The sequence below is a fragment of the Molothrus ater genome, chromosome 5 (assembly GCF_012460135.2).
Source record: "Molothrus ater isolate BHLD 08-10-18 breed brown headed cowbird chromosome 5, BPBGC_Mater_1.1, whole genome shotgun sequence".
NCBI classification, from domain to species: domain Eukaryota; kingdom Metazoa; phylum Chordata; class Aves; order Passeriformes; family Icteridae; genus Molothrus; species Molothrus ater.
In genome coordinates this window covers 8,116,325-8,140,736 of record NC_050482.2, presented here as the reverse complement: position 1 = coordinate 8,140,736, position 24,412 = coordinate 8,116,325, and the positions used below count along the sequence as shown (strand labels likewise).

The following is a 24,412-nucleotide window of genomic DNA, read 5'->3' as shown; positions in this document are numbered from 1 at the left end:
CATGACCTGTTCAGATGCTCTGGTACCTTCTCCTGCAGCATCTGGTGCTGGCCTCTCTCTGACACAAGATGCTGGGCTAGATTGGACTTGGGTGTAGTCCAGCCTGAAAATATCTGTGTTCCTAAAGAAGTTGTGAAGTTTTCTCACATTCTGTTCCTCAATCTGTACAGAAAAGCCCAAATAAAGCATAATCTTCTCCTTTGAGAAATCTCACATTACATACTTTCTTATATTCTGAAGCAAAATTCCTTTCAATACTCTCTTCAAAGCACTTGTACTCCTGACAGGGGTTTTGTAGTGTGCTTATCAAGGCTCTGTTTTCCCAGTGGAGGGCCACAGCTCATTACTACAGTCACAGAGTCTTTGCATAATGGGTCTTAAAACACCTTGCCATCCTCAAAACTGTCTGGTAGGCTATTTCTTGAAATGACCACCCAAAATAAGAGAATGAGTAGAGATGATCTCTTTACTTAGCAGTTTTTAGTATGAGATTATTTAGCACCTTTCATCCTTCAAATTTGCAGTTTGTTAAACCAGAAAAAGAATTAGGAGATGAAAACATGGCTTTTGAATCTGAATTCAATCATGTCATGGAAAAGTATTTCTTTTTGTGCTAGAAGTGGAGGATAGATGAAAAACAAGTATTTGTTTAAAAACATGAGAGGCCAAACTGGTGTACGGATGAAATTGTTCATTTTCTCCTAAATTCAGATCAGCGCTCTTTTAATATAGTTTTTACTATTACAAAAGGGATTGTGACTTCTATTACACACACCTTGCTTTGCAGGAGAAAAATGTTCCTTGATGGATGCCATTTCAAAAAAGCTGTGTGATGAATGTAGAAAATGCACTGTCCCAGGACACTGGCAGACAGAGTCCAGTATCTGAAACACAACACCTACAGGGATAATAGTAAGAGATGTGGCTGGTTTTCTTTGAGGGCCAGACACAAAGGTGATGCTCAATATAAGAAACTGGTAGATAATGGATCCAACATTGCAGACAGTGGTGAGCAGCCTGGGATTTCAGACAATTCTGTGGCAGTGATGAGGGAAAATTCAAACCCACATGACAATAGTTTTAGGCAGAAAAAAATGCCCAAACCTTTAAGAGGACCCTTAAGTTGTGGATTTCCAGAAGCTGGGAAATTTATTAGGAAAAAAAAATTGCTACATGTTTGTATTTTGTGTCATTCCATGCCACTTAGGGAATTATGAAACATACAAAGGAAGGTGACAAAGGAAAACAACCAAACCTCTAAATCCAAGTAATGAGACAAAACAGAGAAAGCAATCAGCCAGATTCATCATCTTCATTTCATCCAATTTACACCCACTGTAGAGTTGACCCCTATAGGAAAAGAAAGACCAGCCAGTTATTGCCCAGTCATGTTGGCTATTACAGTCCCTCCCCACAGACCACTAGTGGCCCATACATTGATTTTGCAATCAGGCCAAAAGCAACATCCTTAACACCACACTGGATTATTGCCCTGACTCTGACTCAGGGAACATTTCCTCTAGCTCTTGTGTTTTCCTTGGAGACCTTTCCATCTAAACATTGACCAAGCTCAACCTGTTTTAGCTTTTGAAATATGACAAGGTGATAAATCAGAGCCACAAGCAAGCAGGGCAGCTATGCTATTGCAGTTAGAGGGAAGGCTGCCATACAGTGCCAGGACAGCTTCCCATTTCACAGTGCCAGCAGCACTGTGTCCAAACCATACCCCAAGGCCAACGGGACCCTTCCTGTGATCCCACACTCCAGGGGGTGGTAGGGAAGGGATACAGGTAGCCAGGCCATGGTTTCAGTGGTTTTCAAAATCAACCTTGATGCAACAGACTTGTCAAACATGCCATAGGACTCTTTAGGTACCACTCTTGCCTCAGGTTAGAAACCTGTCCTGTGCCCTGGGATGCTCCAGGCAGGAGGGAGGAGAACAGTCAATCCTGGTGTGCAACAGCACTGCACCACTGGCAAACCTCTGGTCAGTGGACAAGCCCCAGGATATAAATGTTAGATGTTAGGGAGAAATTCTTTATTTGAGTGTCACCCAGAGAATCCATGGACACCCCATCTTTGGAAGTGTCCAAGGCAAGGTTGGATGAGGCTCTGAGCAACCTGGTCTAGTGAAAGGTGCCCCTGTCCATGGCAGGGCATGGGAAACAGATGAGCTTTAAATTCCATTTCAACCAAAGTCTTTCTGTGATTCTCTGAAGCTGTCCCCATGCTCAAAGATGCTGCAGCAGGTCCATCTCCTGCCCACCACAGCAGCCATTCCCACATAAACCCTGTGCTCCTTCCCACACTCCTCATTCCATTATAGTGCTTTTGAGGAAAAAGAAATTGCACATTTGGTTGTGGAGGAGCCATTGGGAGACTTCCAGATGAGTTTAGGGAATTTTTATCCAGCACACGAGTATCAGACAGCGGAGCTCTGCTCCACAGCTGCCTCACTGCCAGACTCCTCACGGCAAGGCTGGCAGACCCCAGCTTCCTGCTGGAAAGAGGAATCCTCCTCCAGGCACTTGCAGCCAGCTTACAGCTGCTGCAGCACTTTTCAGGGAAATCTGTCCCTCCACTGCCAGCACCAATTTGTGCACATTTGCAGGTGTGACAAGTTTGCTTCAGATGACCTCTGGGAAGGCAAAAGCGTTGCCTTGAAAGTGTGGCAGTGATACCACTTAGCACATTTTCTACTTCAAAGTGTTCTACCAACACTAATGAAGTGAGCTTAAAAATAAGAGCTGAAAACACCCTAATAACATGAAAATAATGCCCTGGAACAAGTATATAAGCAAGAAGGCAACAAAGCCATTATAAAATGAGGACATTTTTATTTTTTTTCTTTAATGAGCTTTCTTTACACAATCTAATTTAGAAGTAGCTCATCTGTTTAGCTGAAACCCTCCAGTCATTTTTTGAGAGCACTGAGAGGTGGAATATAGCAACTAGAGATGTAAAATTTCAGTTCTGTGACCCTGGTGGCCTGGGAGAATATAGTATTCTATTTAGGAAGCTCTTAAATTACTTCACTTATCACTCCAGACTATTTTTAAGATACATGTAAATGTATGGTACAGAGTCCCTCAAAGAAACAGTCAGCCCCCGTTTTGAAGCTCTGAGACTGAGGGACTCAGCTGAGATTTGACCAGGAGCTGTACACAGTCACAGGTGTAGTTTTGTTCTGAAAGCATCATTAGGACACATGTAGCTGTGAATAGATCAGAGAGGTTTGAACAAAGCAAGCAAAAATTGCCAAATCCAGGCTTCTCATAAGTTAGTCTCCCATTGCTTTTAATAGTGTTAGGATTTTGCCTGCTGGACTGAATTCCCAGCTCTGCACTGAATCCACTGTAGCAGAAATCCCTTAATCTCTCTGTGCATCCTTCTCTCTGTGCTCTTTCCTATCTCCTCATCTGTGGATGAGAATGATACTAAAGTCTGCCTCTATGGGTATTATGAGAACTAATTAACTGAGTTTTCAGGAAAATTTCAGCAGCAAAGGCAAATTTCTCCTCTGGAGATAAAACGCATACATACACACAGATAGATACAGATATTTCTGTGTATTGATAGATATACACATATAATCTGGTATATATAATATACCTATCACCTGCCAGACCTCTCCTAATGTCAAGGCTCCTCTTTTCTCTGCCTTGTCTTCCTTTTACAGTCCCACTATTTTTAAATGCTGTACTTTATTCAAAGTCAGTGTGGAGATGTCAGGCAGGTAGTTATTAAAAAAAAAAAAAAAGGAAAGAAAGAAAAAAGAAAAGCAGAAAAGCCTTTGCCTTCTCCTTATTTAATAGCATTTTTGTTCTGCAACCATTGTTCCTGCCAGTCAGAAAAACTGCTTGGTTTTTAATGAAAAATCCTAACAGCAACAAATTGCAGCCCTCCCTTTCAACACAGACATGCCCTTTGAATTTAATTATGCCTCAGGCAATGCATTACAACGAGCGTGTGATAAGTGACACCAAAAATCTTCCAACAAACAGAGCAGATATCCCCCACTGGGCAAAAATAGCTGAATACCAGATTGCCAGGTTTGGTTGGAACTCACTCAGGGCCAGAGTGTGCCCGAGTTCCCCCACCCAGGCTGGTCCCTGATCGGTCCCACTGATCCAGGAGACCTGAGCACTCCCTGCGCAGCCCTGCAGTGTAGGAACCCAGACATCCCTCTGGCTGTCCAGGATGGCCAGGACCCCTGCCAGGGGGCTCAGAAGCCCTGGCACAGAGCCCAAAACACCTGTGGGTTTGATTATGACCCGTGGAGCAAAGTACCAACCTTAGATGAAGATCAGCAAGCCACGACAGTTTAGGTAGAATAATAGTGGCATTATCATGAGGTGGAAAAAGTTGATTTTGGGGTTTCTGGTATGGGGGTTCAGGAGGCAAGATGGAGGGAATTGGGCATATCCAGCCTTTCTCCTTCTTCTTCTTGGCCTCCATCTTCTGCTGTGATGTTGGCACTTTTGGATTGGTTTAGAGTAGAAGCTCACTGTCTAACATAGGTGATAGGTGTTGGAAAGTAATTGTAAATATTGTATACGTAGGTTTTAGTATAAAGACATAACACTGCCCTGGGGGCAGGCAGAGTGCCTGGAACTGTCCTGCTAGACAGACTTCAACAAAGCAAGAAAATTTTTTTATAGATAAGATACAATAAACAACCTTGAGACCAAGAAATTAAGAGCTCTGACTCATTCTTCAAGTGCCAAGCTGAGAAAAGAGACTTTCTAACTTTTCTCAGAGTCACTCTGACAAGTTAAACATCCCGACACTGCATCCTCTGCATCTCCTGCATCCCGGCTCCAGGAGAGCTCCAGCCTCCAGGGAGGGCTGCAGGACTCTGCCCTGGCAAGGACATTCCTGGAGGGGTGATTCAGAGCCCCCACAGGAGCCCAGAGGAGCCAGGGACAAAGGAAGTGGAAAAGTTTGGGAGGTTTCCTTTCCTCCCGGATTAATTTCTCACAAGCTGTGTCAACCATCCACAGTTAAACAAATACTTGAGATATCTATCAACATTTCCCACTTGGAGGGAGAGGCAGCACAGATTACCTTTGGTTTTGTTGTCTTGGGAGCTACCACAGCCAGCAAGAGGAGACTGCCTGGGATTTTTCTGATTGTTCACAGAAGAAAATTTCCTGTGAAAACAAACACCCACAGCCCTGCCTGTAATGCAACACCAGGGTCAAACTCTGTCCTTTTGCATCCTTCTGGATGCTAACTTGGGATAATGCAATGCCCCTGTGTTTCTTAGATATCCTGGGATGGCCAGTGACTCCCAAGAGGCAGCAGATCATAGAATCATAGGATCACTAAAGGCTGGAAAAGATCTCCAAGAGCATCAAGTTCAACCTTTGAACAAATGCCACCACGTCCACTAAACCATATCACAAACAGACATGTCTACTCCATTTGGCAATCTCTGGTAATGTTGGTGGTGCACAATGGTTGGGTCTACTTATTATTGGGATGCAAAGTATTCATTGCAAAGGGAGAAAAGTCACAGACACCTTCCGACTGCTGGTGGGCAAATATCAGGACAAGTTCTAGTTAACCTCAAAAGCCATATGGATGTAAACATAAAATGAAGCAATTCCAATCCTGCCAGAGGGTTTCGTTATTTCAAAGTAGCTGCATTGGACATGGTCTCTGTCTTCCATTTCCTTTCCTGACAGTACAGGTGCCTTGGCTTACTGATATTTTAAGAGAGTGAGTTTTTATTTTTATACCAGATATAGCTGCTCTGGGTCTGAAGACCCTCTTGCTCATGTCAGGGAGCTGTTTCCCTGCTGTGGTACAGCTCTCTCGTGAGCTTCTGCAACAGCTGTTTTCATTGAAGTCTTAAAGATGAAAGACAGACAGAGCTTTTAAAAAGAGAGGGACTGGGATTCACAATCAAGTTATTGCAGTTTAATGTGTTTCTGTGCAGCAGCTGAGCCACACCAGCCAGCTGGGTTCACACCCTCAGCTTCAGTGTATGCAGGATTTAAACTGCACATCACCATGGCCTGAGTATGACTCTGGTCAGACATCCACAATAAATCATTCAATTTCTTGAGCACAGTAACACCGTCATGTAACTGAGTTCTCTAGATATTTAAATGCTTAATTCTTCCTTTCACTACTAACTTGCCCTGCAACCATGGGCAATACCACCTCCTTATCTTTCAGACTTCAAGTGTAAAATGAATATGAGGAGTGCTTACACAAAAGGGTAATATAAAAACAGAAATGAGAATCTATGAGGTGCTGAGATATTCTGGACACCTGGCCTAAGGGTCGTTTTAAACACCCCATTCTGCTAAGAGGAATTGGAGTGGCAGTGCTTTGCTTTTAGTCACCCTCAGTGCTCCTCGTTATTTATGCAGCTGTGGAGCTGAAAAATGACTTAAAGTCCTGTCTTTTTCCTGCAGTAAACAGAGGCCAACAGGGCTGCACTGCTCTACAGGAGCTGAGGAGCTGCATTGCTTTGTTGCATGTTTTTATGTGAACCTGTGAGTCACAGTTCCTGTACCGAAATATTTCCAAGTGCATCTCCTTTCAAAGATAAAATTTTCGGAGCTGCTGTCATGTGTCACACATAAACAATGTGAAGCATAACATCAAACACTTGGAAAGTGTGCAAGTACACCAAAAGAAAGTCAGGTGATTCACTGAGCTTTAGTTCAATATAACTGCATGAGTTTTACACCTAGAGGACTCAGGTTGCTGTAACTGTTACCTGTGAATAAAGCTTCCTTCTGGCAAGTGATAATTAATTCTTAGATTTTAGAAGTTTCTGAATTTCAGAGACCCCTGAGCACATTTGTATGAAGATTAGACATTGTTTCTTTTCTCCTTTTCTCTTTGAAGTCTTTTCTTCAAAGATTGCAGCTCGCTGTTCAGACTGCATAAATCCTCTCTTGACAGAGCCAGCTTTTCTGTGCATTTACAGAGCTTTGAGTCTGACTCTGCTCTCCCTTACTCTGCTCTGTGCCCCATCAAAGAACAGAGAGATTGTCAGCACCACCTCGCTGCCAGTGGGGAGGAGAATCAAACCCTTTGCCAAGTACATCAAGTGAATTGCTCACCCCCTGTGGGGAAAATTTACCACCTAACAATGCAGTAATTGATATTGATGGTGTGTCTTGTTCACATTTCAATTTTTTAGAAACTTGTTTTCAGGATTGTGAGAAGCCAGGTTACAGTGATCAAAGGTCGAAGCCTTATTTCCCTGTAAAACAACTTCCCTGGGGCTATGCCTGATGTGGGAAGACATTTGTGGTTTTGGAAAGAGATTTATACAAGACACATACTTAAACTAAAAAAAGACCAAAGATACTAAATTACAGGAGTGGGATTTTCTTCTTATTTGCACACCTATGAATTGTAAGCAACTGCTCAGATGCTGGAGAAATGAGCTCATCCACAATTTTAGTAGGAGTAGTAAGTGCTGGGCCCATAGAAATGCAGCTGAATTCTTAATGTTCACACCTTAGTTGAACTTCTCACTTCTCTCTTCTCAAGCTGTGCTCCTCTGACCTTGTCATGAAACAATATTTTGCTACTTCTTTTCTAATGAAAAAAGAAAGGAGAAGTGTTTGCTTTTCTTTTCTATCTTGTTGAACTAATTTTGGGAGGGGAAAATGGAAGAAAAGAAAAAGAAAAGGGAAAGAAAAGGCAAATATTCATATAATCCAGGAATTCCTTTTTTTTTTTTACAGTTTGGGATAAATAACCCCATTAGTGAAAAAATTAGAAAACCAGTGTTCCACCTTTATAATTCACAGAATGCTCTAGCTGTGTGCAGAGCTGAATTTCAGGGTCTTGGTGTTAAATAGTACAAATCTTCAAATATTCCTACTGCTGCCTCTGCTCTCAGCTGCCCTCCCTCAGTGACCACTGCTGATAACCTGTGTGTGAGTTAGTGGGTGACTTCCTCACTGCTGAGGTGAATAAAAGTTTTACCATCCAGTCCAATTCTTGTACATTAAGTTTCTATTCAATGTGATCACTGAGATGACCCAAGACAAGCAATGGGATAAGAGGAAACAGTGTTCTACGGTCTGGTCAAAATTGACACCTTTCCATGTGGTAACATCATGGTTTTGGCCAAATCACTGCAAGTCATGGCAGAAGCCTTCACACTGAAAATACATGGCTGTATGTTCAGTGATGCAAATTATATTTTTCACACTTGCTCATTAGCAAGTGCCTTAAAAATACCCCAAACTCTCATAGGAATTGGAAAGTACCAGAGTAGTGAAGTGTCTTGCCCAAGACATCAGGGCAATGACAGAAGAGTAGAGGGTAGAGTTCTCTCTGGAGTAAAGCCTGGAGCACACATTCATCCCACCTTCAAACCACCCTTTATGTTACATTGCTTCCCAGTTGAGTGTCCCAACCGGTCTAGTCGTGCCCTCTTAAGCATTCTTGACTTTTATCTCATATAATTTCACAGAAATTTCCTTTCGTAGCCTGACAAAAGAAATATTTCTAACTCTTGATATGAGTCCTTTCTTTTTTTCCCCCAAAATATTCAATGCACAGACCCAAAATTTTGGGTTTCTTCTTGGAACTGGCCCTCTGAGCCCCGTGTGCCTCCTTCACCCACCTTGAATATTCCCAGCACAGCTCTGTGGTGGCCCAATGTGCCGGATACACAAGTGCAACTGCACCAGCAGAGCTCTCTCCAGGGGCCACAGGCCAGATGACAAGGAGCCAGGGAAGGAGGTTCACAGCTGAATGTCTTTGCCCAAGGGAAAGCAGACCAAAGAATACAAAATGTCGGCAGAGGGCATGCTGCCCTTGATTGAGCCCCCGCTGGCTGGAAACCCAGAATTAACAACAGCAACAACAACAAGAAAATTAGTAAGGCTTGCCAGCTGGGGAGAGACATCTGGCTAGCGATCAGAGGGGCATGTGAGTCAATTAATCCATCTCCGAGCTGGATTAGCACATTGAAACATGCTTCCCTTCACTGCTGCAGAGGGACCTGTTGAATGAGCTGTAAAGATGAATGGAACTAAAGAAATTTCATTTAGATGAAGAAAAATGGCTCTGAAGTAGTGAGTGGGTGGTTTTTACATGCCTTATGTGCTGCAAGAATTAAGCACAACTCAGAGAATTTAGGGCATGAAACAGCCATTTGGATACAAAAGCTCTTGCATTTCAGATCTCATTGATTTAAAATTTGTATCTTGATATCTGCCAATTTATTTCTCATGTTTATAGCATATCCAGGAAAAAAAGATACTACAGCTCAGGAAAAATAACTCTTTCAGTTCATTCTTTCACAACTGTGGTAAATCAAGTTACTGTCACCACAGAAGCTATTCCTGGGCTCTTTTGCTATTAAATGGAGTGGCAGGACTGTTGCTCAAGGGTATCATGCTGCATTTAGATCTGGAGAGATTGAGACTCAGTCTCCACCTTCTCTGTCATTGCAGATCTATGGGACATGGTCTTAAATACTTTTCAGATTGTCAGAGATAGGACCTGAAGGGATGAGTTTGGTCACTGAGTTCAGTTCTTGCTGTCATGAACCATCAGGTCATATTATCCCTTCTTTGGAGTTCTTCAGCTCCCTCGTAAATTTTGGGGTTTTTTGACTGTTATTCCTGTAGTCAGAAAGCTTTTCCAAAACTTCATTCCTCTGCTGTTTAGAAACTTCTTTATAATTTCCATTGTCTGTTTATTCAGGACCAGGTTATAGCCATTTGTTCTAATTCCAGAAATGTCTTTTACTCTCCTCCCTTCCGAGTACTCAGACCCCTGAGGCGTCCATGGACAGCTGTCAGAAACTTCAGTTTTCCTTTCACTAAGCTAAACATGTGAAGCCACATTTGTTCTCCCCTAAAACAGCCTCATCAGCCCCCTGTGTTTTGCAGTAGTCCTTCTCTATACCTATACCTATACCTACTTCAATTATTATTTTCACAATACATGGATCATAAACAAGTTTCAAATTATATCCTGTGCAATGGCAGAAACACCACCGTGCACCTGCAGAAAATACCATTTCTGTCTCTACTCTGGAAGTTGTATTCACTGACTGGGGAGCTTTCAACTTTAGGAAAGTATGAGGAATTTCTGTTAGCACCTGGAAGTTTATACTTGAGACCTGGTAGGAAGAGGCACATGAGTTTTCTCAACTGGGGGATGGTGCCCAGGGACAATCTTGATGCAGCTATTAGCAAAGCAAATTGAGTGCTAGGATACATCAGGAAAGATTTCTCCAGCAGAAGTGGTGGGGACTTTTTGTATTACTAATGAGCTAAACAGTGCCAGTGAAAAGACATTGACAATATAATCCTGATTTGCCCATACTGAGAAATAGCTTGAATGATCCCTGGAGTTCTTTTGGGATGTGGCATTGCTCTGAATAATTCATTGACATGTGTGGGGACTTAGCACATAGTGGGGACCATTCACCAGATGCATTTCCAGCGTGGGCCCCCTTTTCCAGAGGCTGGCAGAGGCAGCTGGATGAGTGCCCACTACTGTGGCCTAATGATCTCATTGCCTCAGGGTGGTCCCACAGAGGTTTGATTGGTGAGACCAGACACAGCCATACACATGAGGGTGCAGCTCCTCGTGTCAAGGACTGTGCACAGTTCTGTTCATCTGTACTGGTCGCAGAGGAGCTCAAAGAGTGCAGCTACAGCTCCTAAACAGTGACAGATGACAGAATATGATTGTATAATTTAATGGCTAAAACAGTCCTCAGCCACAGAGGTTTGACCAATTTAACTCTCCCAACACAGCTCCTGGGAAGAGGCAGGAGACCATCTTAGCCCCAGTAGTATTCACATCAGATCTGTGGGATGGAACCTTCTAGTTCTGGAGCTCCAGAGATTTTGAAATGGCACAGCACAGCTGTGTCAGATGGTATCCAGATCAGAGTGGTCCATGACCCATCCGATTTGCTAAGATCATTTCAGCCAAACTGGCTCAGATATACTGAAGAACTACCTTGGTGATCAAAAGAATCCAGAATTAACTCTATGAGAGCAGGAAAAACCGATTTTGAATGCTTTTGAAAAATCTCCTTTATACTCAAAGAGAGCTTTATGTACAGAAACTGTCCACAGCCCCTGGGAATTTGGTTCTCAATTCCTTTAACTGGAGCATGTCAAATAATTTCAGCTGTCACATGTCATGTCTGAGAGACCGTGAGCTTTGACACAATATGTGTCAAATACACCTTCAAAGAATGCAGCACTTCTCTGGGAGGTAATGACAATTGCTGAGCATGATTTCCTTCTGAATAAATATGAAAACTTCATGGACATCAGTCAAAAAAATTAACTCTCCTTGAAGCCATTTCATAAGAAATGCCTTCTTTCCTCTGTCTCTGCTACCTCTCTCCTCTCTCATGGAAAATGCCAAAGTGGATAAGTTCAGGACTTACCTCTCAGGAAAACAAGGGGACCTAGAGTACTGAAAGTCAAAACTCACAAATATCTGTACATAACTAGGGTTGTATGAAGCTGACAGACATCCTGTCCCTGTTGCTGCTGTGTCACTCAGTGTCCATTACTGGCTATTGACTGTTCTCCAGGAGACAGTCCCAGAGATAAAGAGGGAAAGACTCCCTCTTGGCAAGTGTATGAAGCCAATTGCAGGGAGCATGTCACCCCTTTAGGACCCCTGCTTACACTTACATATTGCTTACAGTATTTGTCAGACATTCAGTTATCTCCTCAGAGGGACCAGGAAGGAGAAGAGAAGCACTTCTCCCCTTTTTTCTTTAAGCACAATGAAAATACTCAGACCTGGTCCCCAGTTCAGGACCTGTTCAGATCAGAGATTCAACAAAGCAAACTCCTCTTTGTTAGGGGACCACCAACAGTTCATTCAAAAGGAAATGTAATTTTAAAAGTGATCATAAATAGATATGAGTACTTGAAAATAAGAATTTCAACATGAAATGCCGTTAGATATAAATAGAAGACAATCTAAATTTGTGGACTTAATAAATACATCCAAACTTACTCTCAAAGCCCATGAATGTGGTGAAAGGATTCCAATATTTTTCTCAAAACTAGTGGGGAGTATGGGACTTACAGGGGCAAAAAATGTCCCTACAATCACACTTGACAGAGAACTATGAATTCTATTGAGATTTCATGATCAGCAGATGATAAGTTAATCATGATGAGAGAAAAGAGTCAATTAGGACAGCTCTAGGAGCATGAAATAGATGTAAATATCCCATTATAGCAATTAAGAAATATTCCTTCAATATGGCACAGCAAGAGGCACATGGAAAAGACCAAGGAAAGAGAAGCCTGGCCAAGCTGGTTGTCACCTATGCCAAGTGCAATTGTAGAACTGTCTGCTGCCAGCAAACACAAACCACCAGCAGTGGCTATCTCAGAAGTGAGAAGTCCCTGATTCAAGAAGACAAAAACAAATGGGTATTTTAAATTTACCTGCAAACTGTCCTGATTTTACTCATCTCTAAAATAACCTGTGTATTCTAAAAAGAAAGTGCTTTTGAAGAGAGATTTTTAGCCTGCTTGATAGGATATTCAGCAGAAACTCTGGGAATAATAAAGGAGTGTTTAAAGCAGATTGCCTGCCTCATTCAGCTGTGTTATGGAGCTGATCCAAAGACACCCAGGAACTTTAAAAGGTGCTGGAGCTGGCCCATCAGTTTCTAGTACTAATAGGAACCGAGCTGTTAGTGTTTTTGCATGACATCCTGTAAGGAAAATCACTGGCATTTGGCTTACTCGGGAGATTTCACCATCTGTTATTGTAGAGACCCAATAGTGATACAAAACACAAATAAGCAAAAAAAAAAAACAACCCTAACACTCTGTCAAAGTTAGTGAGGTCTTAAAATATTCCTGCACAGGTAGAGAATTTGCTGGAGGAGAATCAACAGAGCACCGGGCTCAATTACATCCGAGTTTCCTGTGTAAGACCTGTCAAGCAACTCCCATCATCACGTCTGTAAGTGAGTGTGAGTAATGGGTTTTATTTAAATTCATGTGGTGTTTGCTACCTACACCCAGACAGACAATGGACAGATAGCAGAACAATAATCATTAAGAGGCTATCACTTAATTCTTGTTTTATTCTGCAGCTTGCCTGCCTTCATCTGTCTTCCCTTCTGAAGAAGTGAACACGTTCCTTCTGTCTCAGATGGAAATGCAATGACCTATTATGCATTCATCACAAGTTTTCCATTTTCCATCCAAAATCATGACAGTGATACAAATATGAGAGCCCACAGAATTTGTTTCCAAAAGCATTCAGCTCCACACATATGTGTTTAGCTTTCTGCAATTGAATTTCTTATCCCCCAAAACACACAGTCAACTTCCTTCTAAGTAGCAAATATAACATTTAAGGAGTTTATTTGTCTTACTGAAAACAATAGATAATAAGTATGGTGATAAGGGCAGAGCATCCTACAAAATATTGAAGAAATCTGTTGGCTCACTGCAGTTCTATTGATTTAAGAAACACAAAGGGAATATGCTGAACAAGATGAAATGGGAAATTAAGTAGCATCATGTGAATGTAGTAAAGCATCCTACATACTCTCATCACTGTCAGCTTCCTGCAGGACAAAAATGTGTGTTCAGCCTTGAAAACTATGTCCTTCCAATGCAAGTATTGGTAAGCATTCATTGCCCTAGCTACCTGAATTCCTTTGGGTTTAAGGAAGCTGTCAAAGCTTTACAAGTTGTGAGTGCTGTTGTGCAAGTAAAATTAATGACTCCTGTTCTGCTTCCCATATTTAAAGCTTTAAATGAGTCTTATTGCTGTGGAAAACATGAGGAGGAGCAGAGGGGCTGTCAGGATGGAATTATAAATCTTTTGGCATTTAAAATCTCAGACCTGATTGACCTCATGACGGTGCTTCAGACCAGTGTTTATCTTGGTGTTGTAAAGCAAGCAAATTACCTTTACCCAGGCATGAATCCCACTTTGCAGTCTGCTGTAACTAACTGGGGTATGAGGCTCAAGTGAAATTCTCCAGTCAAGCAAGTAAACATGGAAAAACAAACAAAAACATTTGCATTTGAGGAAGTATTAAATGTATTCATCATCTGCCCTTTGAGTCTGTGTAAGTGCTGGAGTAAGGAGACAGTAATATGAATAGTTGTAACTCAGTTATTAAATAAAATGGAAATACATGAATAATTAATACAAATAATAACTGGTTCTTGCCCAGCTGCTGTATGCTGAGGTTTTAGCTGGTGCTTGGCAAGGCATGATGGACTAAGGGTTGCTTGGGGAGAGGGCTCCCTTGTAGCCCAGGTCCCCAGCACACTGTAGGCTGCAACATGAGCTCGGGGCTGGCTATTTTCAGTGCAGTGAGGAGCTCCCAGCAGCACCCTTGCTCGTGGCTGTAGGATGAAGCCTGGCCTCAGAGAGCAGAGTCAGCCTGCCAAGCACTCTGCCTACGGTGTCTGCCTAAGCAGCAGCCCCGGCCCAGGGGAACTCAGACTCAATCAATAGGTGTTATTGACACCCTCATATTTCAGCTGGCTTCCCTGCTCTTCCCCACAGCCATTAGAAAGGCTCTCCAGAAAGCACTTTGGAGCAGCAGCCAAACCCACATTCTCAGAAAATCCCATGGGATATTCCTAAGGAGCATCCATGTGCCCAGAAAGTAGAGGGAACTCCAGAAAAACTGCTAGCTTATGGTTTTCTCTCTGCTTGCAGCAGAGATGACCCCACATGCCCTATTGAATTGTTCTTCCACCAGTCCTTTCAGAAGGGAGCAGGTGATAAAATTCTGCAGAGAGTATCTCCAGTTCTACCAGTATGCCCCTAGTTCCTGCTTTACCCACCAGCATCCTCTCCCACAACCCAGAAGCTACCTTTCCTTGCTATGATATGTCACAGCACTGAAGTTAGGTCTGAGGCATGGTGCCAGCTGAATGAACCTGTCTAAAGCCTGGAGATCTGGGGATTCATCCAATGGGGCCAAATTTATGCTGCCATCAGAGGCACACCTAATTTACCTCCATGCAAAGAGGAACAGAGTGTACTCACTGACCCCACTGCTGTGCACTGCGGGAGCGTTCCAAGCATTAATCCTTAGGACACAACTGCAAGGTCACAAAGTAATATTATCTTCTATTTTCTATAGGTACAGAGAGGTGAGCCCAAGACAGAGATGAGACTGGAACCAGATTTCAGTGCTCTGGTTTATCTGCTAGACTGAAGCCTTTCCAACAGTTGGAAGGGATTTTGTGTATTATATTTTGAACACAGAAAAAAATAATCTTGTGTGTTTTAATGAGTGTAGGAAATATGTCATGTACATGAGTTTTTCTGAGATTTGGGGAAGTCAGTTATTAAGTCAGATGATTGTCATACAATCAAAATTGCTGAAGGACATCTTCATAGAAAATTCCAGGGTTTGCTCCTTCTCATCAACAACACAATGAGTATTCAGGGCACTTTAAATTGTTCTGACCTATTATCACAGAGCTCTTTTCTCTTGGTTCTGCTGCTGGCTATGCATTTCCCCACAGAAATTAATTATCTTTATGAACAAATTGCTTCGTAAAGGACTAGCACTGTGGCCATAGCTGTCTAGTTTAAGTGAGGCAGCATAGGTAAAGAGAAATGGGTACTCAGTGAATGTTTTTGAGGGGAAACAAATTAGCTTTGGATGATGAGGACCTGAAAAAGTGTTTTGGTAACCTTTATGGTGTTTACTTTTAGCAGCTATATCAGTCTTTTAACAGGAACCATTTCTTCTTGTGTATGGACTGGGCTGCAATGAAGGTAATACCCCACTGCCTGCAGCTTCTTGCTGTCTTCATTGTTCTTAGGCATTCATGATCTCTGAGAGTTTTATGCTGACACTGGAAAGAAGTGATCTTTGCTTCTTCTGCCATTGATTCAGGCCATACTTTGTTTTCTCCACAGTTTCTCATTGCTAAAATACAGGGATGGCATTATACCCTGTAATAAAGGGAGTTGTAATTGTGGAAAAATACAAAATCCTGTTTATTGGTTCAGCTGCTGAAAAGGAGAGAGATGATCATAATTCCATGGGGAAAAAAAAAAAAAATTCTGAGTGTGAGGGTTAAGCATTCAAAACTGGAGAAAATTAGTTGTGTTGCAGGTTTAGCTCCCTGCTGCCTTGCTGATCCATCTGGGACACTCTCAGTCCCTGAGTGAAGATCATGCCATTACTTTGGACTCACTGCACTGAAGCACAGCTAATGCCCTCCTGTAATTGTTTCCTGAATGCTGAAAACAGCAACAAAGCCCACATGCATGCATGCACATATATGCTCACTGCTATGCTTAGCCTGATGGAAATTTTGTAAATTGCTAACCCTGTCTGGAATTGTGTCACTTCCAACCAAACCTCAGCACATCAGTTTGGGCAGCAGAGCTAGGAGTCAAAAATGGGTTCTGTGGAACAGCAGGCTTAACAGCTGAAACCATCAAAGCTCTGAGCCTCCATGCTGGCCAGATGATGAGTTTTTAATTTCTTCCCTGTGGGTCCTGAGATGCAATAGACAAAATAGGAAAAAAATCATACGTCAGTTCTGTTGGCCTTTAAATGTAAATGGAGAAAATCTGCAACTTCTATCAGAAAAGAAACTAATCAATTGATATATTTCTGTGGACCTACAAAAGTTATGTATCTCTCACATGCAGATATCTATCAAAACTCTCTGAATTTCTTAGTACACCTACTCAAATTCCATATACTTTGTACTAGATGCATAAAATCAGAGAGGAAAGGAGGAGGAATTTAATTTTACAATTGAAAAATTATGAATCTTTCATTTCTATGCCTCCCCACATTACACTCATATTTAATTTAAGATCTTAAGTGGTTCTAAATAAGCTTCTAAGATTCAGTTTAAGCACAAAATATCCATTCAGGATGAATGAATAATTCTGAATATCTGGAACAAGAGAACAAAAAGGGTTTTAACATTAACAATGGGACAGATCCATCAACAAGATAACTATGATTGACACAAATGGAGTTTCTTTCACTGGTACTTGATTTGGCCATTGCAGTGTTTTATTCCTTGTGATTAGAGTCCTAGATCAAAACAGTCAGTTCATACAGGAGAAGTTGTAGTTCAAGTCTATAATACCCTTGACCCACTGAACCAGTGGACCAGACAAAAGTCTCATAGTCAGTTGATAACTGACACAACTTCTTGAATTTATCTTGAAAATTGTACAAGTTTTCCCTGACTGTGGTGCCTCAAGGATTTCCCATCATGTGGTTGTCTCAAGCCCTAGGTGAGTGGAAATGTAGAGTGTTTTCTCCTTGAGGCTCAGTGCACCAATAACTTGGGAGAAAGAAGCTGCTGGCATGAAGAGGGGGAAGGCTTGGAAGAGGAACACAAAGAGGTCACAACTGGAAAAAAAGGAGAAGGATACACCTGGGAGCTGCTGAGAGGCTGAGCTGAGCAGTAATCAATGAAAGCAACAGTTCACAGACTGAAGAAATGGAGCTTTCAGCATTTAAAATGCTATTGTAGCAAACAAACTTCCTGCATGCCAACACCCTGACAGCAGAGTGCCAAGTTAACTCACCAAGTTCATGCTGGACTAACTGGGGCATGCTGTGAAGATAATAAGAGCATTTATCTGTCATGAATGCAAGCTTATGGATTGATAGATCATTTGATCTGTATGACTGTATTATGGATTTGCCATTAGCTTTTATCTTTAGCCATGCTGACAGAATCAAAAAACATATTTATTACACTTGGTGGGTTTTAATCGACTTTGCATTTTCCTGTGAGTAGAGTTGGAACACAGATAATCTGCAAAATACACTGACAATCTTCCAGTTTATTCTGGTTTACTCATATTTTTTCCAAAAAAACAACTGAAGAGCATATCACAGATGCATTCTCCTGTAAAAGCTTTACATAAGATTTGAAGGAGAATAAACTAGCATTAGCCACAGAAGGGAGAAAGATGCAGTGCAAAAAAAGCTTATCCTCTGGGCTTGATGAAGAAAACAGCTCAAAGCCAGCAAATCAATGATCCCAGAATGAAACTGAAACACTGCCCACAGAAAAAATGGATTTGCAAAATGTGAGTTCTCCCTGTTTCATATGGTATTGCTCTTTTTCACAGAGGAGAGCTTTTAGTGCTATTGCACAAGGCCTGATAACATCCAAATAATGTGACAAAGGGACCAAGCCCCTGCTACACTGAAAATCTGAGAATGAAGGGGAGTCTCTCCCATGGAGATGTCTTTGTTGTTGATGGCTCATGTGAGCTGAGTGACTATATGTGGATTTCATCAATATAGTCAATAGAATGCAGGGTGTCAATCAGCCTAAAATAGAAAGGACCTGGGGCTTCTGGGGCACAGCAAGCTGTCCATGAGCTACAATGTGCCCCAGGAGTCAAGAAAGACAATGATATCCTGGGATGCACTAGGAAAAGCATTGCCAGCAGGTCAAGGGAGGTGATCCTGCCCTTCTACTCACCCCTAGTGAGGCTACATCTGGATGCTATGCCCGTTTTTGGGCTGCTCAGTACGAGTGAGAGGGTCCAGCAGAGGCCACAAAGATGTTTAGGGACTGAAGCATCTCTCTTACAAGGACAGGCTGAGGGAGTTGAGCCTGTTCAGCCTTGCAGCAGGACAAGAGGGCAAAGGGCAGAAACTGATGCCCAGGAAGTTCCACCTGAACATGAGGAAGAATTTCTGTCCTGAGCAGTGACCGAGCACTGGAACAGATTTCCCAGAGGGGCTGTGGAGTCTCCCTCACTGGAGATAGTCAAGAACCATCTGGACACAATCCTGTGCTCTGGGATGACCCTGCTTGAGCAGGGAGTTTGGAGCAGGTGACCCACTGGTCCCTTCTAGCCTGACTGATTCTGTGATTCTGTGATTCTGTGAAATGAATTGCATGCCAACAACTTTTGGCCATGTTGGCCTCACTGACTAAAGGGGAATCTAAAGAGTCCACTCCACCCAGGAAATTCCTTTGCCCAGTTCTACAGAACCTGTTCATTGCCCATGGAGAGAAGTAGATACAATAGTGTGCAATTTATTTCATCCCATTACAGTGTCTACAATATATTTGATGAATCACATTCTATAATTAACAAATTCCAGGAATAAAGCTGTGCTTGCATAACAATAGGGGAGGTTAAAAAGTTAACACCTGAGACTCTGAAAGGATAGAGGAGTTCTTGCAGCATGCCCTGGTCTTTTGAAGGCTGTTTTCCTAAGGAAATAGGGCTTATGCAATTACATTAACTGTCAATTCCAATGAAGTTTGAATGCTAGCCAGTGTCACCAGAATCATACAAAATACAGACTTTGAAGGCATTAATTTGTTACAGGTTTCCTTTTTTGGGGAAAGGAAGGTGGCTGAATAAAGGAATTAAAAACGTGATTAAAAACCCTTGATAAAGAAAGGCTGAAGAGTGAGCTCAGCCACACAGCAAACACCAAAAACCCCTGCAGGAAACCACAGGAAAAGAGGCTTTCCACAGATAGGCTGTATCACTATTGTAACCTATCTTACATCAGCTGGAAACTGCCAGATGATGTATCTGTCTTGGAAAAAATAAAATGCCCTGGTCTTATCCTATGTCAGAAAGAATACACTCAAACTGGAGCACAAGTGTCACCTGGGGATAGCCTGTGTTTGAGTGACATCAGGGAAAGCTTGCCTCTGAATTCAGTAAACCCTGATTTCACGCCTTGCAGAATTGTTTTAGACAGGGAAGTTACAGGTAGGGTACAGTTAAAGCAGTCAGTACTTTATCCAAAGCAGTGAGAATTCCAGTGGTCAGGAGTATTGGCCATCTTGACACCTTTTTATTGCAAATGTAGATGTCACTTCCACAACCTACTAGGATGTACCAAAAACGTGCAGCCTGTGATAAGAGTAGGCTGTTACTCAAGTGTTGTCTTCATTTTATATTGGAGGGATGCCATAGGAGTTCCCATTTTAAATCTTGTCACCTGCTTTCACAGGCCTCCCCTGTTTTCCATGTATATTCCTGGGTGGAATAGGGAAAGGCAGATGCTGGCTATGCTGATTTTGCTTTCCTGAGAAAAGGTAGCTGGGCCTGAGCCATGAAAGGAGGGTATTTCACTGCTGACAAACTGAGTGTGATAGCCCCAAAAAGCACTTAAGGTCATTCAATTTAAAACTTAGAGAACTGCATTTCTTTCTCCCTGCAAGCTGTCATGTAGCTTCAAGGTCTAGAATTTTGTCAAAGATATCTGCCCTAGAAAATGAATTTCAAAACTTCCCCTCAAGTTCCTTCACTTTTTCCATGCTTTTTATCATTTTGTAATTCCCTTCTTCCCAGTCACTATTAGTGAGACCCTCAGAATTGTCCCCACTCTCAGCACACCCTGAGCTGCTGCTCAGCTACTGCTGCAGCACAGCCACATCCAGGGCTGCTGTTTGCTTCCTGATTTTTCTCCTTGCTCAAAGTTCCTTCTGCAGTTCATCACTTGGGATGTAGGGTCCTTTGCCTTCCCGAGGCACGACACTGGCATGTGGAGTAACACCACAGTCCCGGGAAAAACAATCTCCAGAGATGGTTCTTCTCCATCATCTCCCTCTCCATGAAACAAGCTGTGGAACTGGAAGAATATGCCCTTGAGGGGAGTGCAGCCTGATTCACAATCTGGCATGTACAATTCCTAACCTACTTTTTTTCCTCATGCACCTGGTCTTGTGGTTTCTCAGGTCTCCTTTTTCAATTGCTGCCTGACAGGAGAATTTGAGGCAATTATCACAGAATGGCTTTTATTGCGTGCTTGCTGCCATGAGGATGGCTCTGCCTTCCTGTGGTCAGTAGAAATGTTGGCAATCATGAAGTTTCTCCCCAGTCAAAGCCAGAAAGTGCAAGCAAAGCAATGAAATCCTCACCTCTGGTTCAGTTTTGTTAACAAATACAACTAGTGACTCTTGGCTAGTTCTTGAATTCCTTAATGGGATTATTATTCATTCATGCTGGCCTCGGTGAAATTTGGGATACAAGTATTAATCTTAGATTACAATGAGAATTGTAATAACAAGAGAGCTTGTTATTACAAGGCACAGAGGCCACACAGAAAGAATATCCAGTCCTGATCCTCCCAAAATAAATCAGATCTAACTCCTCCTGGAGTGAGGCAGGAGTACATCCTTACTGTGGACTGTGCCTTCCAAGAAATTATAAGCCTCTATACAAACATCCATGCAAAGCAGTTTTAACTCTTCCTTCACCAAAACTCTTTGTCTGCCTCTAGTGAGGGATGAAAGGAGCACAGTTAACAGCTGGGCTCATCCTGCTTAGCTTTATGTTCCAAAGGAGGACCCTCACTTTAGATGGCTAAAATTAGATATGAGCATTTCTCTGAATATTTTTTGCTAATTTCGTGCTTCATCCAAAGCAAAGGATCATCACCACAGAATAACCATAGAATGTTTTGGGTTGGAAGGGACCTTAAAGACCATTTAATTTCAACCCCCCTAGCAAGCCCCAGCAAATTGAATGCTTCTAGCAATAGGGAGTCCTCAGCATCTGTGGGCAACCTGTCCAAGTGCCTCTTCCTCTCACAAGCAATAATTTCTATATCTAATGTAAATCTGCTCCCTCTCATGCCCTTCTGAAACGTCCCTCTCCCTGTAGACCTTTGATCTTGGCTTATATAAGGTGTGACCTTATAGAAGAACATAGGACAAATTTTGCACAGGCTTTAGAAAAACAAGAATTCACCAGGAATTGTTGAAGTTATTCATGTTTGTCTTTCCTCTGCTTTGTCGTTATGTCGGAGATTTGGCACCACAGAGCAACTCCTTGCAAGGAGAAGTGTCACAGACATGCACTGTGCTTCATCCAGCAACCCAGCTGGGCCTTCCTCAGAGCACTAGCACTGTTCCAGATACTCTAAATAGGGCCTGTGTCCTTCCTTCCCTTCATTAGCAAGGAATTCCCCATCACACTACCAGGCCATGAATTATTCTGGCAGAGGGATTGAGGGCCAAGCTGGGTGGACTGCAAATTCAGTTCTGTGGCCAACCAGATGGCCGAAAGTCCATTTACTGTCAGCACAGAAAAGAATAAAGACAAAGGCAGTGCTAGAGAAAGCTGTTTCCTGGACAGTGCTGGGCAGAAGGTGACAGAATACAAGTGGCAAGGTCCCCAGGGTGTCCCGAAGCAATCAGTGAATGGAGACACAGTGAGCCACCAAACCACACATGGCTTTACCCAGTGTCTCATCTCTTCTTTCATAATTTGTGCTAAATGCCTCTCTAAATTTTGAGTTAAGCTGTTGTTGCCATAGCAATGGCCATTTAGAGTGAGAGAATGCAGGGTATGTGTTGGGGGTGTGAGGTTCTGGCTCCTCTCATAAAAATATATGTCTGCATGTACACACACTGCTGTGGAGCTGCACGAAAGGAGCCAAGCAAGCAGTTTGCATCAGATCTGAGGGAGGGACAGGTGGTATGGAAAGAGAAGAGCTTGGTGCAGGTTGGAGCTGTTTGTTCCAGGATGCACCTTCGAAGGGCTGAGTACTAAACTGAAATGAGTCTGGGTGATAACTGACTGACATTTCATTTCTTAGCAGTAGAAGTCACTCCCTTGCTCAGGACAAAGCATACTCGTTGCTGCCTTCATGGGATAAATTTTTGCAGGAACAGGAAAAATTTGCTTTCTCTGGTTTATTTTCATTAAAAATAACTCTTGCTGCTAGCTCTTTAACAGGAAATGCTTTTAAGCAATCTACTCCCACTGTTTATACAAGTTTATTTACCAGGGCACAGGCTGAAAAAAAGTCAATAAATAATGCAGGCAATATATTACCTAATTTTAGATCCACTTCTAAGATTTTTCAACACACTTCTAAGATTTTTCAACACTCCTAGCACTAGCATTTTTAGTGGTCATAACAGGAGAGATTCAGAACTTGTGAGGTTTATTCCTCACTTTATGCCACCTCTCTGTTGGGTGAGGAAACTTCTTAAATAGTTACAGCTAGGGCAAGATCCTGCCCACATCCCTGAGCCCATTTCCCTGAGGACTTTGGCAGAGTTCCATCTTCCTCCAACTAAATGTGGCTTAGAAGTGGAGTTAAGCATCACCTTGATCAGCAAGTGCAGGCAGGGTCTGAAGTGTTTTGGGAATTCTCATCCTGAGTGAGATTTAGGTACCTGAAGCACTTAACTGATGAAGAGGAGCAGTCCATTTGTTCACTGGCTGGACCTTCAAGTGTCACATTTGAAGTCCCACATTTGACTGATTGTGAACAGCATTTTTCAAGTCCATAAATTCATAGCAGGGCATCCGAGTTTGATAATGTAGCCATAAACTTCTATGACATATCTTGTCCTTCCGTGAGCCCAGATAGGGTCATGAATCAGAATTAACATTCCAGATTCCTGTAAGAATACCTGATTTAAGCTTTGAAAATAATCTGGGGCCCAAAAGAGAGCCATAAATATGAGTATTTTTGAAGTATAGCTCTGTATTTGCCTGTTTCCAGTAAATAGCAGCCACCAGCTCCTGCTCCCTGTTGGTGACATAAGGACACACCTGGTGCATGGCAGACTGAGCTATTGTTCCCACTTCCAGTGGTACTTTCTGGTGGAGATGAGGCGGTCTTGTGCTTCTGACTGGAAAAGAAAAAGGCAAAGAGGATCTATCAGCCAGCAAACCCTACAGGCTTCAGTAGTTTTCTGATTTACAACAGCTGCAGAACAAATTCTGTAAAATTTTTAGTACAATCCAGTTCCCACAAATAGCTGAGGGCAGCTTTTGTTTCCAGCAAACTTCTGAGACTTTTGTGATTAGAACTATGAAGGCAGTAAGCACAATTCATGATCAATTATGTTTTATTAATGTTTTTTTAATACACGCCACAGCCCAGTAATCATGGAGCTGTTCAACAATGTTGATCTGAAGTCAGCTAATAGCAGGATGTAATTTGTGGCCGTCTCTGCTCACTTACAAAACACTTGCTCTGTTAATTGTGATTTCACACTCTGCTGAATGCTGTTGCCTGGAGGTAACATTCATGTGATGGAAGAGTTACCAGTCTGGGCTCTGGGGGGGAGGGTGCAGGAAAGGATCATTTCAACAGAGGCTACTGTTGTTAAATTTTTAATCCTTTTATATTAAAAAAAAAGGAGAGAAAACAACTAAACATCAAAAAGCTACAATCCACTGCTAAATAGGTCTTTAAAACCTGAATATTCCTTCCATGTTTTGATCCCTTTCTATTGCTTTGTGTTGTTACCAGGAACACAACAAAACAAGTGGCCAGTAGGTGAAACCCTGTCAGGGCAATCAGGCACCTACCTTGACCTCATATTGTAGATGCTGGGCAAACCCAAAGAAAAGCCTATATTTTCATTAGAAATGTTTTTGTGCCTTCGGGGGTCCCAGAGACACCTGGTGACTTGCTTAACCAGAATAGGCAGGAGATTCT

At 42.4% G+C, this 24,412-nt stretch overlaps 1 protein-coding gene across 1 annotated transcript in view; it reads left to right on the top strand.

Moving 5' to 3' along the window:
* GRM3 (glutamate metabotropic receptor 3) overlaps positions 1–24,412 on the top strand; it is a 103,796-nt gene that overhangs the window by 26,046 nt on the left and 53,338 nt on the right. Inside the window, 1 exon segment of the mRNA XM_036401767.1 lies at positions 12,860–12,967. The gene's annotated coding sequence lies outside the window, so the exon portion shown is untranslated.